The 17,275-nt window shown below is 31.7% G+C and overlaps 1 long non-coding RNA gene across 1 annotated transcript in view; it reads left to right on the forward strand.

The window, feature by feature from the left end:
* Positions 1 to 15,376: 15,376 nt before the first annotated feature.
* Positions 15,377 to 17,275, forward strand: part of LOC137227615 (uncharacterized) — a 415,363-nt gene continuing 413,464 nt past the window's right edge. The window contains exon 1 of the long non-coding RNA XR_010944938.1: positions 15,377 to 15,472. This is a non-coding gene — a long non-coding RNA (uncharacterized lncRNA). The remainder of the gene's footprint in view (positions 15,473 to 17,275) is intronic.

The following is a 17,275-nucleotide window of genomic DNA, read 5'->3' on the forward strand; positions in this document are numbered from 1 at the left end:
AATACACTATTTGAAATATTGACATATTAATTTTAAGAATATAATTAATATAACTGAAGATAGGAAACAATAATTCTGAGGAATATTGTAAAAAAAATTGTAAAAAAAATATAACTGAAGATAGGAAACAATAATTCTGAGGAATATTGTAAAAAAAAATATTCATAGTAAATTCTAATATATAAGGTTTGTAAATTAAATGCTCAGAAATTTACAACAGAGCCAATTTCTAAACAATATATAGTATTTTACAATGCACTACACAGGAAACATAATGAGGTGACACACTCATAAATTTATTGCTTCTGAGGTTAAAAATGGAATATCATGCTGTTCAACCCCTTCAGCAGTTACAGAAGTTAGTCTTTATTCTGAAGAAGATGTATTCATGTGTATCCAATGAAATATGACCAAGAGGTCTTCACCTTTATTTTGGTGGTTAACTCCCACTCAGTGATTTTCTCAGAACAGCTTGCCTTAGGTTATAGCAATTTAATGGCATAGTTGGCCATTTTTACCATCTCCTTGAACTCACAAATGAGAAAATTTAAACATCCCACGTGGGATTTTGCTCCAATTGCCCTCAGAATAAATGCATATTGATAATGATTATCATAATTACCATGTTAATATGAAAGTAGGCAAATCTACTAAAATAATTAACAGTCTAAACTGGTAGGAGGATGAGGTGGTAGTTGAAGAGAGAGTAACCCCAATCTGAAATATGAACATACCACATGAACATAATGAATTGCATTAATGTTGTTAAAATGTAACATTCTATTTCTGTATTTAAACAATCATGAATTTTATTTTATGTCAGCCATCTTTGTCATTGAGATTTTTCAGCAGCCGAGACTCCTGTCTGGAACTTTAGATATCTGCACTGATCAGCACCTCTTCTTCTGGCTATCCTTCGTAGTCCATCTTCTCAGTGAGGCTTTTTCTAAACCCCTATTCAAGATGACAAGGTTCTTCCACGCTCTCTGACCTGTTCATGGTTTACTTTTCCCCCAGCACTTATCACTATATGACAACATATACTATAATCTTTTTTTCTTTATTATCTCTCTCACCTAACTAAACAGGAAACTCAGTATGATCTAAGTCACTTTGACCGTTATATTCACTGATATATTCTTAGCGCTGGAACATTGTCTGGAATATGGTGGGTTCCACAGATATTTATTAAATAAATTGATGAATACATGAAATAGAAGGAGATGAATAAAGAGTAGGAGTCTTTTATTGATAGATATTGTATTTTAGATGTTGATATTTTATAATTTTCAATTGTGACAAACCACTCTAAATTTGAACTATATCAGTGCTGCAAATTTTAGGTGAAATTTCAAAGGTAACTTAAGCATCTTGCTAAATAGAATGTCTGGATAGACAAAACATAGTGTGGAAAGAAGTACCAAAAATGTAAAGGATTCTAGTACATGGTATGTCTACTATTTTAATTTTAGCCATTCTAATAGATGCATAATGGTGTTGTATTGTGGTGATTATTTGAATTCCCTATTGACAGATCTTTTCATTTGCTTATCATATGTACCATTTTTTTATTAGACTGCTGGCTCAAACATATTGTCCATTTTAACTCTTGTTTTTCTTGCTATTATTAAGTAGTAAGAATATTTCCATTTATACAGGTCTTTAAAAAATTATATATATATATATATAAATTATATATATATGTAATTTCAGCCTAGAAATTGTGTACATATTTAGTTAGAATTATGAGGATATATTGGTTTTGATGCTGTAGTGTTAGACTTATACCTTTAATAATACTTAATTATACTACTAATAATATTATCATATAAAGTATATCTTACAATGTATTATACTAATTATTGTACATCATATCAATACCTTGTACTACATGGCAGTATTTTTTATATTATTTTCCAGATGTTCATTAATACTGTGTGTATATACATTTATATATGTATATAATTTTATTTTTATATAGTGAATATATATCCTTATCTTGCAAAACTCTTATTAGTTCTAGTAACTTACTTGTAGATTATTTTAAACTCAATACAAAAAAAGATAGGAAGAAATATGAAACAAAATAAAGCAAAAGCAAATAGAATGCTTAAAATGTACTTCTCTTCTATTTCTTATGCTGGGTACTCATGGCTACATGTTTTTTAAAAATTACACCTTACATATGGCTTACAACTTTTCATATAGTCATGTATGATTGACTGTTCTTTTTTATAGAAATTGCATTTTCAATTCATGTCCATTTTGTACTATGCAATCTATTTTTACTGCTTGGTTTAAACACTTTACATGTAATATTAAAGAAATCAAAGACCTCTCTGTCATATATATTGAAAATATTTTTACTCAATGTGGCAGTTTGCTTTTTAACTTGTATTTTGTTTTTTTATTCACGTTCAAAATGTTAAATATTTATATAGTCAAATTTATCAAAAATTTTCTTTATGCCTTCTGTAACTTTATGTCTAGCTGGACATGATTTTTCATTCTGAAAATATTTATTCATGCTTTGTGAAGTTTTATGACTTATTTTTTGCTCAAATACTTGATTCATATAGAACTAATTTTGGGTATAAAGAATATATTAGGAGATAGATAGATAGATAAATTTCTCTCTATATATATATTTGGGGAATGGTGGTAATAAGTTGCCCAATTTGTCTCAACAGCATAAACTGTACTGTATAAGCCCTCTTTTACTCACTATCATAAAGTGAAGTCTTGTATGTATGCCTATTTTTAGAATTTTATCCATTTAATTTATATTTAATATTATCTCTTCTCCAGAATTCAATAATCATAATTACCACAAATTCATGGAATATTTTACTATCTGGAGTACTGGCCAAATATGTTTATTTTTCCCTCTTACTTTGTAAGTTTCCAAAGCAAATTTGTTGTCATTTTAACTGGGAAAACAATTTATTGCATAGTACTGCGTTTTCAGTACTTTGTCAGTCTTAATTATTATTAATTCAAGAGTCAGACTCCCATCATTTAGCCCAGTTTTATACCCAGAGCACAGTGGATCCAAGGTGCCTGGGTTGTAGCTATCTGTTCCAGTTCCTATCTAGCCCAATGAGAAAAGAAAAAAATAAAACCTGTAATTTTATTGTAACTATGTATTTTAATTAAAACAATAACTTGTTTTTTTATTTTAAAGACTTTATTTATTTTTTAAAACTTTTTATTTTATATTGGAGTATAGCCAACTAACAATGTTCTGATAGTTTCAGGTGCATAGCAAAGTGACTCAGCAATACATATACATGTATCCATTCTCCTCCAGACTCCCCTCCCATCCAGGCTACCACATAACATTGAGCAGAGTTCCCTGTGTTATACAGTAGGTCCTTGTTGGTTATTCTTTTTAAATATAGTAATGTGAACAAACAGCTCATGGAGCTCAATATCAAAAAAACAAACAACCCAATTAAAGAATGGGCGGAAGACCTAAATAGACATCTCACCAAGGAAGACATACAGATGGCCAAGAGGCACATGAAAAGATGTGCAACATCACTAATTATTAAAGAAATGCAAATCAAAACTTCAGTCATGAAGTTTGCAAATGCAAATCAAAACACCGATCAGAATGGCCATCATCAAAAAAATCTAGTTACAATAAATGCTGAGAGGGTGTAGAGAACAGGGAACCCTTTTGCACTGTTGGTGGGAATGTAAATTGATACAGCCACTATGGAGAACAGTATGGAGGTTCCTTAAAAGACTAAAAACAGAACTACTATATGACCTAGCAATCCCACTACTGGGCATATACCCTGAGAAAACCATAATTCAAAAGGACACATGTACCCCAGTGTTCATTGCAGCACTATTTACAATAGCCAGGACATGGAAACAACCTAAATGTCCAATGGTAGATGAATGGATAAAGAAGATGTGGTACATATATACAATGGAATATTACTCAGCCATAAAAAAGAACAAAATTGGGTCATTTGTAGAGATGTGGATGGACCTAGAGTCTGTCATACAGAGTGAAGTGAGCCAGAAAGAGAAAAACAAATATCGTATATTAATGCATATATGTGGAATCTAGAAAGATGGTACAGATGAACCCACTTGTAGGGCAGGAATAGAGATGTAGATGTAGAGAACAGACATGTGGACACAGTGGGAAGGGGAGGGTGGGACGAATTGGGAGATTAGGTTTGACATAAATACACTACCATGTTAAAATAGATAGCTAGTGGGAACCTGCTATATAGCACAGGGAGTTCAGCTCGTTGCTCTGTGACTACCTAGATGGATGGGATGGAGGGTGGGAGGGAAGTCCAAGAGGGAGGGGATATAGGTATACATATAGCTGATTCACTTCACTGTACAGCAGAAACTAACACAACATTGTAAAGCAATTTTACTCCAATTAAAATAGAAATAAATGGTTAATACACATTAGAATAGTGCCCACCCCATCGTATGTATTATAATATGTAAGAGCTAGCTATTATTATTGCTGTAATAATTGTTATTAAACAAAAACTAGAAGAGTTAGTTGAGATTATCAGAAAATTTCAATAAAATTTTACATTTCCCACTTTCCATACAATAAATAAATAAATAGCAGTGTGTACGTGACTTTGTTTTTTTAGAACAGTTTTAAGTTCACAGCAAAATTGAAAGGAAGATACAGAGGTATCCCATATACCCTCTAAACTCACACATGCATAGCCTCTCCACTATTTATTGTTGTTTTGAGAGTGGAAAGAGAAGTTTGAAAATGGATCTCACAGTGCATTTTGAGTACTACCTGATAATACTGAGTTTCAAAACTATTTTAAAACTTTTCTTATGAGAAATCTGAACATAGCCCAAGGTTAATTCACATACAAAATAATCAATACCTAAAAAGTAAACAGAATAGAAATTAAATGGTTATGATGTGCTTACCTCTGAGTGATCTCTAAGTTCTAAAAAGACATTTGAATTTACCACTACTATCCCAAGACTGATCAAGCAAATATGCTATAACTATAAGCATAAGGTTTTCAATATTTATGATTTAAATACTAGTTCTTTATAAATACCTCCCTCTTAAATTATCATTACTTTAAAAAATATTCTAAACAATTGACCAGAAAAACTACTTTCTTAGAGTGAAAATAAGAAGCTATATTTCCAAGCATGAATATACCTACACCAGAGATAGTTGTACTTCTGTGCTATGTTTATACATCTCCTGGGAGGGATATTTCAGATTTCTTCCTTACTCTTTCTTTTGTTTCTCTAACAACTTAAGCACTTAGACTTTGGGGACTGGTAAGAGTACAAAATAGCTGAATTTACACCATGCCTAGATTTAAAATGACATTGTTGTTTCCTTGGTAAAGCTACATCTTACAGCTAGGTGAATTAGTTGTCAGAAAAGTGGCAGTGATGATCTATTCGTAAGCCAGGAGCAAGTAGCAAAGATCTAAGGAAAATACTGGTTCTCTGGAGAAATTGAAAAATTGATTATGCTTGCTAGTGTTAAAGCCAACATTCCCTAGGTTCCTGCTTCAACTGATGGGGAAACAAGAATCATAACATTTTAAATAAAATAGGGAGGTGAATTTGGATTAGGTAAATTATGTTAAGCATCCTGTGAACAAACAGTACCGATAAAAGAAAGGAATAATTGTTGAGATAAAATCTCTATGAAAAATTAATTGTGCAGTCTTTCAATTTACTTAAAAAGCAAACAAAATTGAAATGTGTTTATATTAAGCTGTAAAATATTCAGGAAATATTAAATGTCATTGGAAATTATTACCAATTTGTTTATTAGGTGATATTTACATTAGAAATAAATTAGAATGCCAAAGCAGCAACATGGATACATATTTACTCCGTGTGTATGCATGTGTATTTGTGTAAATCAGAAACAAAAACAATGTGTAATATATACACCATATATTTTGAATATACATGATTGTGGAGAAGAAAAAATAATTAGAAAGAGTATGAAGTTTGCAATTCACCAAAGGAGGTAAATGCAGTAAGAAAAGTTAAACCAGAGATTATGAGAATAAAGCACGGCAAACCAGGAATACTACAATGAAAAAGTAGTGTCAACAGTGAGAGGAAATTTTTTTTCTCTTTTTAGTCTTGTTTTTTTCATATATGATCACATATACACAAAATGTATTGACATAAATGTGCATTTAAATACAAATACATGCAAATTACAGCAGCACTGTATTAGCTACAAATCACTTCACATAATACACTATTTCAGGTATATTATCATCACAAAACAACTTAGCAGTATAAAGCAATGATATATGCATATTTTGAAACTAAGTATGCTGGATATATTTTGCATCCTTCCAGAGCCACTCCAGATTCACATCTAAGAGTTAGTTCATATGTCCCTTGCCTTCCTGTTGGGTTTAACCAATAAGAAATCATAAAGGAGGACTGGAGAGTTTGAGGAGAGAGAGGTCAAGGTATGCAGTTCCCTGTTTCCCACACTGTGAGTCTACCCTGTGCTTGCTGTATCCCTTCACAGAAGGGTGCTGTTTCTCCCATAATGACCTGGTCTACAGAATTCTCCTTTCTTTTGGAATTCTAAGTCTCTTCCTCATCTCTACTATTTGGAGCTAGAGGTGATGATAGTTGTATTGATACTAACCTCAAATCTGAGCACTATTCATTATGGTTCCCCCATATACCTCCCAAACTTTTGAAATTATTTTTTGTGAATAAAGTCTTAGTTATTCAAATTTGTTTGTGCCATCTGTTTCACATTGGGCCCTGACTAATACAATGAGAAAATAACGTTGATAATGAGAAAACAAAGTTGACCAGTGGAAACAGTAGGAGTGGCAAAGCTTCATATAGAAAATACATCTGAATATGTACATAAACATCTGCAAATTGTGTTGTTCTATATAAGTGGTAACTTAAAGAAAAAAGAATGAGAAGCATGCTATCAACTATCATTACAATGCTCTCTAATTAGAATATCCTGTAGGTGCTCCTGATTCTCAAACTTCATTTTCAGTGTAATTTAGAGGAAATTGTTAAGATTCTTAGGACCTCGCCATAGAAATTTTGGTTTAGCAGATGAGGAGTGATTCATAAAACTGCATTTTAAACATCACCACAGGTGATTATACTACAGGTGTTCCAAAGAGCGGGATTTGAATAAAACACATGGACATAAATAAGATTATATTCCTTAAGAACAAACAAAAAATAACACTGCAAAACACTTAGCTGTTATAACTGCAATATCTCACTAAACACTTGCTTGAGAACTTTAGCCAAACCACTCCTGCCTTCTTTATAAAGTAATATAAACAAAAGACTAGAACAAAATGGTTTCAGGATAGGTTTTTAAAGAATATGCCTTTTGCTGGTCAAAATAGTTTATCTGATTTCACGTATGACAAACCCTTTTTCTATGGTTACGTGAAAGAAGCACTATGTTCAAGATACAATAGATTTAAATATATGTCCTGAATTTTATTTCTGTGATTAGTTAAAGTCAAGACTGGGGGAAAGAGAAGTAATTTGAAGACTGGTCTTGAAATCAACATTTGTTAATAATATAAAGATTGCATTAAAACATCAATAAAGGGGCTTCCCTGGTGGCGCAGTGGTTGAGAGTCCGCCTGCCACAGGGGACACGGGTTCGTGCCCCGTTCCGGGAAGATCCCACGTGCCGCGGAGCGGCTAGCCCCGTGAGCCATGGCCACTGAGCCTGCGCGTCCGGCGCCTATGCTCCGCAACGGGAGAGGCCACAACAGTGAGAGGCCCGTGTATCGGAAAAAAAATAAATAAATAAATAAAAAACCATAACGTCTTATAAACTGTGAACTTACCTAAGTTAGTAAGCAGCAATGAACTCAGAAGATTATATGGTTAGATTTATAGCTAATGTAGCCTCTTTTTTTGTGGCTATCTAAAATAACTAAAATATGTAAAATGACTTTTGATTAAGATTATTCTAAAACATTTAATAGATGTCTTGGCAATACTCCTAAAAATTTAATCTTCCCTATACAACTTGAAAATGTTGTCATATCTATATACCACCTTACTAAATATCCATGTAGTGTTTTTCTGTTAATGAATTTTAAATCAATTCAGTTTTTTAGACATGCTCTAGAAATAATATTCATCAAGCCATTGATTTGATATTTGTAATGTAAAATGGTTTGTCAAGTAAATGATTTACCAGTGTGACAGTTAAAATAATTCTCCATATTATCATTGTTGTACATATTATATCTTGTCAGGTATTAAAATGTCTGTATAATATTTTCAGATTCTATTTCTCTAACTCTGGGAATTTATCAGGTTCTTTGAAAATGTATAATTTCTTGTCTAGTTTTGAGTAGGTCAGTATTGCACTTGGCCAAATCAGGTACTATTGAATAAAGAGATTTTTCTTATTCTTTTGCAATTAATTGGTTAACTGTTATCTTAATTTTAGCTATTATTATGCCCAAACTAACTGAAAATTGATTTTTCATTTTCAAGAAATGGCTAGAGACAAAATATTTTAAGTTTATAATAACCATATGCAGAAGACAGGATTGATGCCTACTAGTTATTTTTTTAATAACCAATCCCAAACTAACTTAGATTTTGATTCTCCACCTTCTAGAGAAAGAATGTCTTACTGAGTAAAATCATAAGATTGACAACATTTAAAGAGAAAAGAATATCTTTTGTGTTTATATCTCAGAAGACGAGGAAAGATTCATTAGGCATGCTAGCTAACCATAGATGTTGGCACTAGAGAAGGCACCTGGTGGTGAGGTTACATTAAACTGGAGTGTTAAGTGACAAAAAGGGATACTATCAGAAGTGTAAATATGCATTCCAATATAGGAGGAATCTCCAGGTCACCATCATTGACATAGGCTAAGGGATGAGGACCAAAGGTAACAATGAAAGTAAAAGATAACAAACAGGTCAGGAAACAAGAATTCAATGGAATAAAATTAACAATATAAGGATATATTTTATCAGTTATATAATTGACATATTATATATTGAAAGCATGTTACAGGTGTGGGTTGGTTATTATAGACTCACCTAAGAATAGACTGCACACTCCTTCTTGAGCCCATCAAGTCTTGATGTAACTTGCCTCTGTCACTTCTCCAAATATATCTTCTGTCTTTGCCTTCCTAATTCACTACATGCCATGCCTGCTGGCATTTTTTCTGTTCCACTAATATGCCCTATTCCTGTTTCCCAGACTTCAGATTTTCTGTAAACTCTGCCTAGAAAACTTGTGCCCTCAGATCTTCATATTGTTATTTTCTTCTTGTTATTCATATTTCAGCTCAAAATTCACACTCCTTAGACATGTCTTCCTGGTAATCATATTCAAATCCTAGAATTACCTAGGACCAAAAACCCACTGTTATATATCATCAGTAGTACCTACCACTCTCCAAAATTATCTTTTTATTTGTTTATTTGTTTATTTGTTTTCTCCCGCAAGAATATAAACTTCATGAAGGGGAGGAAGGGGATTGCCTGTCATGCTAACAACTCTACTTCAACATCCTAAAAATGCCTGGTACATGGTAGGCAAAAATATATATTCACTAAATGTACCTATATTAGTCAATTTTTATTAAAATTTTCTGTAGAAACAAGCACCCCCCAAATCTCATAAGGCTATTTCTTGCTTATGTTTTATGTTTGCTGCAAGTTTACAGCCAACATGCTCCAAAAGTTTTTATTCTAGGACTCAGAATGAAGGAGCCACCTTCAGCTGGCCATGACATTGTTGTTGCAGAGGGAAGATAGGGAATGGAAAAAGAGTTCAGTGACACTTAAAGTATGTCTGTTCCATTCACATTCTATTGTCTTATCAAGCGACTTGACCAAGTCTGATTTCAACGGGAATTGTTGCAATTCACATGGCAATGGTCAGGGTTGTACAATTCTGGCAGCATTTTATAGGTGTAAGTTGATTAAAGTGTATTATGCTAGAATAAATTACACACTATTCTGTGCCTTACAGAGAGGGAAACCAGATAATTATGAATAATAATTCAATTTATCATAGTATTAGAATTAATAGAAAGTGGGTATAGCAAAAAGCCATAGAGAACATTATTTTCTGAGTGAAGCTAAGTGAATTTTAGGTAAAGTTCAACCTGTGACTCAACTGTCAAGCACAATTAACATGCTGACCTAACTAACACTGGAAACTCCTTCTAAAAAATGTATGTATTTCATAAACTAAGTTATCAACCATTCTAAGATAACACCATTATTTTATGTATACCTATGAAAGAAAAAATAGCCAATGAAATAGACACAATGTTAAGAAGCATTAAGCAGAGACAGTAAAAGGAGACTAACACATAGATATTAAAATCAATAAAAGATGGTGGTGCTACATATTAGAAATTAATTATTCAAATAATTAGTAATTTGTATTCAATATTAATTATTTAAGCTTATGGTACTTTTCCACAAGCTGAATATGTATTTATTTTTGACTGAATAAAGAGGAGATTAACTATGCAAATTAACAGATCAAATATACTTGTGGGAGCATATTTAATCTGCTTAATGTTCTTTAAAAATAATCACCTATTAATTTTGATCTATAAATGATTATTATTTCTAAGAAAATATTATCTACATGTCAACTGGACAGCTGTTGATACTTCAATTTGCAAAGAATACTGGGAAGCAAGATAGAAAATCTGGTTCTTATTGCCACTTAACGAGCAATACTTCTTTGCAAATAAAAGTTGACCTCAGTGAGTCTCAGTTTCACATTCTGTACAATAGGAATGGATTAGAGCAGCTATTTTCAAGCTGTGCTTCATGGAGTCTTACTTGATGGTATTCAGGGACCATTAAGGGATGGGAAATGTGGAGGAAGTAGGGGAAAAAAATCTCTTTACCTCTTCCCCAAATAGATAAGTTCATTTTTTAATCTATTCTATATAATGAAGTATCAAGTAACATTTCATATAAAAATTTAAAAAAGAAAATGTCTTTCTGACAAAAAGTTGAAGACCAGATAATTTCTATGAAAATACGTGTAAAAATTAAAATGAGAAATCACATATATAAATTTCATGATTCCTGGGCATGTCAAGTCTTAGAGACTGAAACAGACTAATATGTTAGGGTCTATCAGAAAGTGTAAGTTTTATACACTCAGGTTCACTTCACAGTGTCAACTAAAAAGTGTATAAAATGTTTTCTGATTATTAAAATATATAATACCGTGATTGCCAATTCTGGCAGGTCTGGAATTGTCCTGAGCCATTTTACTGAAGTGAGGCATGTATCTGTATGACACTAACCCCTAGTCAAGGCATAGGTTTACCGATTAATACTGTTGCCGTATAAAGAGCTTAAAAACCAGTTTAAGCTTAGCAGCATAGTTTATTCACAGTGGAGATAAATGACTCGCATGTGGTCTCAGTGAGACCCACAAGAGGGCGCTGCCATTGCAGTAGGTTACATAGAAAAATTAAGCCTATGTGACCTTCAGGGTGTAAGTCTGGGCTTATACTCTATTGTGGACTCCCTGATTCCATGGTACTCCATGCACAAGATAGTGATTCCTGACCCCCAAAAGAAAGCAGATCATGGTTCCCCTGCAGAGGAAGGATGATTGGAGATTGTATGCACATTATTTGAACCTCATCTATGAGCCAGCCTTTGAATTGTGATTATTTCTGTAATCTTTGCTATATGGTATCATTTTCCTGTTAATGCAGGATTTGTAAAACTTATCATTTTAGTCCTGCGGGTCATCTTCTGCAGCAAATGAACCCTGTCTAACTGCCACCATTAATGTGTGTGTGTATGCACATGTACACACATACATACACCTACATTTGCTAACTCTTTCCTAAATGATTTACTACACCTTTCACCTACCTCATGTCATTTGAGAACTTACTGGATGACAATAAGAAAATTAATGGATACTGATGAGATAGGATGAAAATATGGATGGTATCCTCAACATAGACAATTTACCTTCCTGCGAGAAAAAGAGTGTCCAGAGGCAGCAGATCACAAGCAAGACGTGTGGAGCCACACAAACCAGCGTTTGATACTGGCTCTACATTTATTTTCTTAGTAATCTTAACCAAGGAGATTAAACTCTTCAATGATGATACGTAAAAGGAAAAAAAATAATGCCTTGCATGTTCTTATCATGTGTATTAGGAAAAAGTATATCTGTATCTACATCTATAGAGCTCTCTCTCTCTCTCTCTCTCTCTCTCTATATATATATATGTACATTCTTTATAAATACATATATATAAGTACATATGTACCTATATAAATAGCTATACATCTATATCTATATTATATCAATATTAAAATTGCCTGTATCTAGTTGTTACTCAATAATACCAAAAAAACAAAAAAACCCAAACCCAAAAACAACACTGATCTTCGTATTGAAATATTTAAACTACTTTGACATCCTTGGAACTTTCATTTTACTAAATAAATATAAAATTCCTGATAAACCATGGCCACGCTTGATGAGAGATTGTTTTTTTTTTTACAAAATTTAGACAGTGGCCATAGAGAATTGCTACACTTAACTCAAAAACAAGACAATTAGAAATTAAAGACAAACAATAAGATAAAACAAAATTGGCATAGAAGAAAAAATATGTATTGTTAATTTTATATTATGATTGTATAATATGTAAAATGTGTCATAATCTCTACTTTTTCAAATAAACTTTAAATTTTTAAAAATGTGTATGATCACCTGAGAAGAGAAACAAAATTAAGTGTTTATGCATCACCATCACGAATCTAATTTGGAAAACATAGAACATAAATTATTCCTCCAATATATATGTGTTTGATTCCTATCCATTATTTTGCTAATAATAAGTTCATAATATAGAAATTGTCATATTAGGGACCACAGGGGTATAGAATTATAAATCAGAGATATATTTTGCAGTGGGGTTTATAACAGTAGGTGTAATATTCCTGTGCACTAATAATTAAATGCATAATAAATAATTGCTAAGTAGTATAAACAAAATAGATATAAAATGTTTCAGGAGTTTAAATGTAGAAGAAATTAGTACTAGACATTCTGGAAAATATCACTCAGGAAATGGTATTTTGTGACTCCAATTTTTCCATTTCGTTTTCTAACTTGTTATTGTTAACATATAAAAAAGTTATTATTTTATACATTTACCTTTTATCAGGTGACTTGACTGAATTATGTTAATTCTAATAGTTCCTTTGGATAATTCTCTTGGATTTTCTAAGCAAACATTATATCATCTGCAAATAATGAATTCAGCTTATTATAAATTTGTCTTATTGCATTGATTAAACCCTCCAGAACAATGTTTATTAAGAGTAGTGAGCATCCTTATCTTATTCTTTATTTTAATGGCAAAAATGCTGTTTCTTTTGGTTTTATATGGATATTTATTTTCCTGTTAAAGAAGTTTCATTCGACTCCTATTTTATTAAGACCCTTAACTTGGAATGGCTCTCTTAAATTCCTTCTTAACTTCTAGAATATTGTTTTTTTCCTTTAATGTAAAAATTGTATTAATACATTTCCTAATGTGTATCTAGTTTTGCCTTCCTGTAATAAAATATATTTCAAAAGGATACATTATTCTTCTGGTATACTACTAGGAAATTTTTTATAGTTGATGAAAGAATTATTTAGAATTATATATATATGTAATTCCAAATATACACACACACACACGTATAAGTTTTTTTCTTTCCAGTTTTAATATATTATAGTCAAAAATGTATCTTACAAGAATTCTACTTTTTGAAATTTAGTAATATTTGTCTTTTAGCCAGTTGTTCTAAAGTCCTATAGACATTTAAAAGCAATGTATGAGACAAAGCTTTAAGTATATTTGTGTAGAATATAAGATTCTAAATCTGTTATATTAAAATTATTAATATTATTCAAGATGTTTCCATTCTTATTTATTTTTTCAACACTCAAAATAGTCTCAGGGAAATGTTAAGTAATTCTCACTATGATTATAGATATTTTTCTTATATTTCTTCTGGTTTCTGCTTTATATATATTTGTTTCTTTGTTGTTAGGTGTACAGTGGTTCACAATGTCTACCTACTTTGTGAATTGTACCTTTTATCATTAAAAGTAGTCATTTTTGTTGCATTTAATTTTTTGCCTTGGGGTCTGTCAGATGTTAGTATAAATTAGATTTATAAAGGTCTCTGTGACTTCTATAGATTATATGAGAGCAAGATGGAGGCAAGGGTACCTATCAGAGGCAGTTGTTGATGTTAGTGCCAGAAACAGTGGAGACTTAACTAACTAAGCTTAGGGGGAATGTGCAGAATGGGTCACCTTTGAGATGTATTTCGAGGATAAAACAAATAGTCCTAATGAAGAAATAGATGAGTAGGTAAAGAAATAACAGTAATCAAAGAAGACTTAGATTTTGAGTTTATTGGTGTATACAATATTATAATCAAGATGGAAATATCTAGGGTAGGAAAATGTTTTCTGAAAATTCCATGGATTCTGTTCTTCAACTCTTAATTTTGAGAAGCTATTAGACATCCAGTGGGATTTTAGGGAGGAAATGTATAAGTTTGGTTTTCAAGGAAAAGTTTTGGCAGCCTCCAGGAGCTAATCATGGCCTTCAGGGGACAGTGGGTAAGGAAAGAGGGATTTCTACAGTATTCAATTGACTAATAAAAAGGATTTGGCACAATAATGACCTTTGGTAACTTGACAGTGATAATTTCTGTAGAGAGGAGACATTTGCCTTATCAGAGAAGGTTAGTGAGAGAATAAGTGATGAATGTGGAGCCACTGAGTATGCACAGTTTGGGAGATTTTCCTGTGAAACAGAGCGGAGCAGATAAAGATAGTCTGAGGGGAGCAGAGTGATGGTGAGTGCATATTTCTCATAAAGAAGTATATAGTAAAACTATGCTGATAGGTATGACAAATAGAAGGGAGAACAATCACAGGAGCAAAATCCTTGAGAAGACAAGAGAGAACACCAAGTATTCAGTGTTGCTGCTTTCATTATATCAATGCGGAAAACATTGAAGATGGATACAGTGGTGTTAGCTTGATTTGGTAGATACGAAATGTGGCAGTTCTTAATAGCTTTCATTTCCGTCCTTATGGAAGTGCTTGTTGACAGTTTTAGGTGAAAGAAAAAAGATATGAAATAATTACTTGGGACAGTTGAAAATATAGAAGGATTTCCAGACAGCGATTATACCCGTTTGAGCTCTTTGGTCGTCAATGCAAAGTGAGAACAGTCAGCTCTATTCTTAGACATTTTTCCCCACGGCAAGTTAAATTGCTTGGGGAAAATCCAGATGGATCTAAGAGATGACTGGGATGACCTGAGCTGCACCATTTGCAAAGAACTCACTTTAATGATTGAAAATGGACAACTTAATCAAGAGAACAAATCTAGGACCCAGCATTCAGGTCAGATATTATGCATTTAAGTGAATAATGAAATAAATGTAACAGTGCAGTAAATGATACTGCTCTAATTGCAACAAATATGGAGAGAAGAATGATGGGAGAAATTAAAAATAAAAATTAATTTTCATGGACATAAGTTAAAAAAGAATATCCAAGCAATTTAAAAAATCATTTTGCTGGTTTCACCCTGATTCATACTTATTTTTAAATAGAAACAGAAAAAAAATAATTATGGTAATGTAAATTTTGGAACTGAAAACGAGAATCTTGTAAGACTGAACATGGAAAATACTTTTTAAATCATGTACAGAAAAAAATATTTTCATGATTACAGTTTGGTTGCTTGTGTGATTTCACAATTGATATATTAACAAAGTGATAAATAAGGCAGGAATATTTTTAAAGCCAAAGATAATATTCTCATAAAATTCCCAACGTAACTTGTCAAAATCAATTTCTGCTGAGAGCATATTTTACTCAGTTGTGTTTTTATGACCCACTTTGCTAATAGTTTTTCATCCATGCAATGAAACGCATAATCTCTAATTTTACATATTTTTCCTATTAAATTATTGTTATTTTTAGACTTCTTTATTTAAAGTGTTAGATTTTTAACACTCCTATTAAAAACCTAATTTGCTCTGAACAAATTGGATTGGAAGATGCCTATGTTTTAAAGAATTAAACAAACAAAAAAAGAAAAGTAGAAAAGGAGTTTAAAAGTAATAATTTTATTTTTGTGGGACCAGTGAAGGTAGATCACAAATCTCAAATCGTATTTGAAGTATAAACCAAGTGAGAAAAGGAAACATTTGAAGATTAAACAGTAAATTCTTGGGTGACTAAAGAGCGACTATATTGTTGGTATTGGTGAGGATTGGAGGAAAAACAAAGATTACCATGTTTTTCTGAAATCAAATTATAGTTAGATGAGTATAAAATGAAAATATAGGCTATCATTCTTATAAATTATACTTTTGGATATATACAGGAATATACGTATATTCCTAGTTCCTGTATATTCCTATTTTCTGTATATTTCTAGTTCCCAATCTTAATAACTATGTAAACTTTAGAAAACTTAACCTTGCTAACTATTTTTTCTCTAAAATGAGAATAATATTCCCTCCAAACATTCAAAAAACATATTTAGCAAGTACCATTTATTATAGAATATTGTAGGCACTGGGACAATGTTGACAAAGCAGGCATGGTCTCTGCCCTCCATTGTAAAGATAGATAATTAGCAATTATGTAAATGATTATTTAATTAAATTATGAAAAGAGATATGTGGGAAGATTATAAGAGTTTTAATAAAGGATAGCTGGAGAAACTAGTTCAATGTAGGGCTGTCTTAAGTGAAACTTTTCTAAGAAGTGAAATTGTACTGAGGACCAGAGTTTGGTTAGACAGCTCATTAGAGAAAATATGAATGTAGCCAATTATTATATTTTTTAAAAGTTTATTAAAAATCATTAAAATGAAATTGAAAAGAATATTTTTTCTCCATCTACCACAAAATATGATGGTACCCAATACTGATAAGAACTTGGAGATATGAGCACTTTCAGCCAATGCTAGTGAAAGCTTAAAATAGTACAAACAGCAGGCAATTTTTTTCTATTTTGCCCAATCTATAAAAAGTATCTGTCCTAAGACTTACATGTTTAGCATCTAAGCAATTATATTGACTAATAAATAATCAAAGAAAAATTTATAATAGAAATATTTATGTAGTTGAAAAAATACATGATGTCTAGTTCCACAACAAGACATTTAAACTATTATGATGCCTAATGTAG

The sequence above is a fragment of the Pseudorca crassidens genome, chromosome 1 (genome assembly GCF_039906515.1).
Source record: "Pseudorca crassidens isolate mPseCra1 chromosome 1, mPseCra1.hap1, whole genome shotgun sequence".
Lineage (NCBI taxonomy): Eukaryota > Metazoa > Chordata > Mammalia > Artiodactyla > Delphinidae > Pseudorca > Pseudorca crassidens.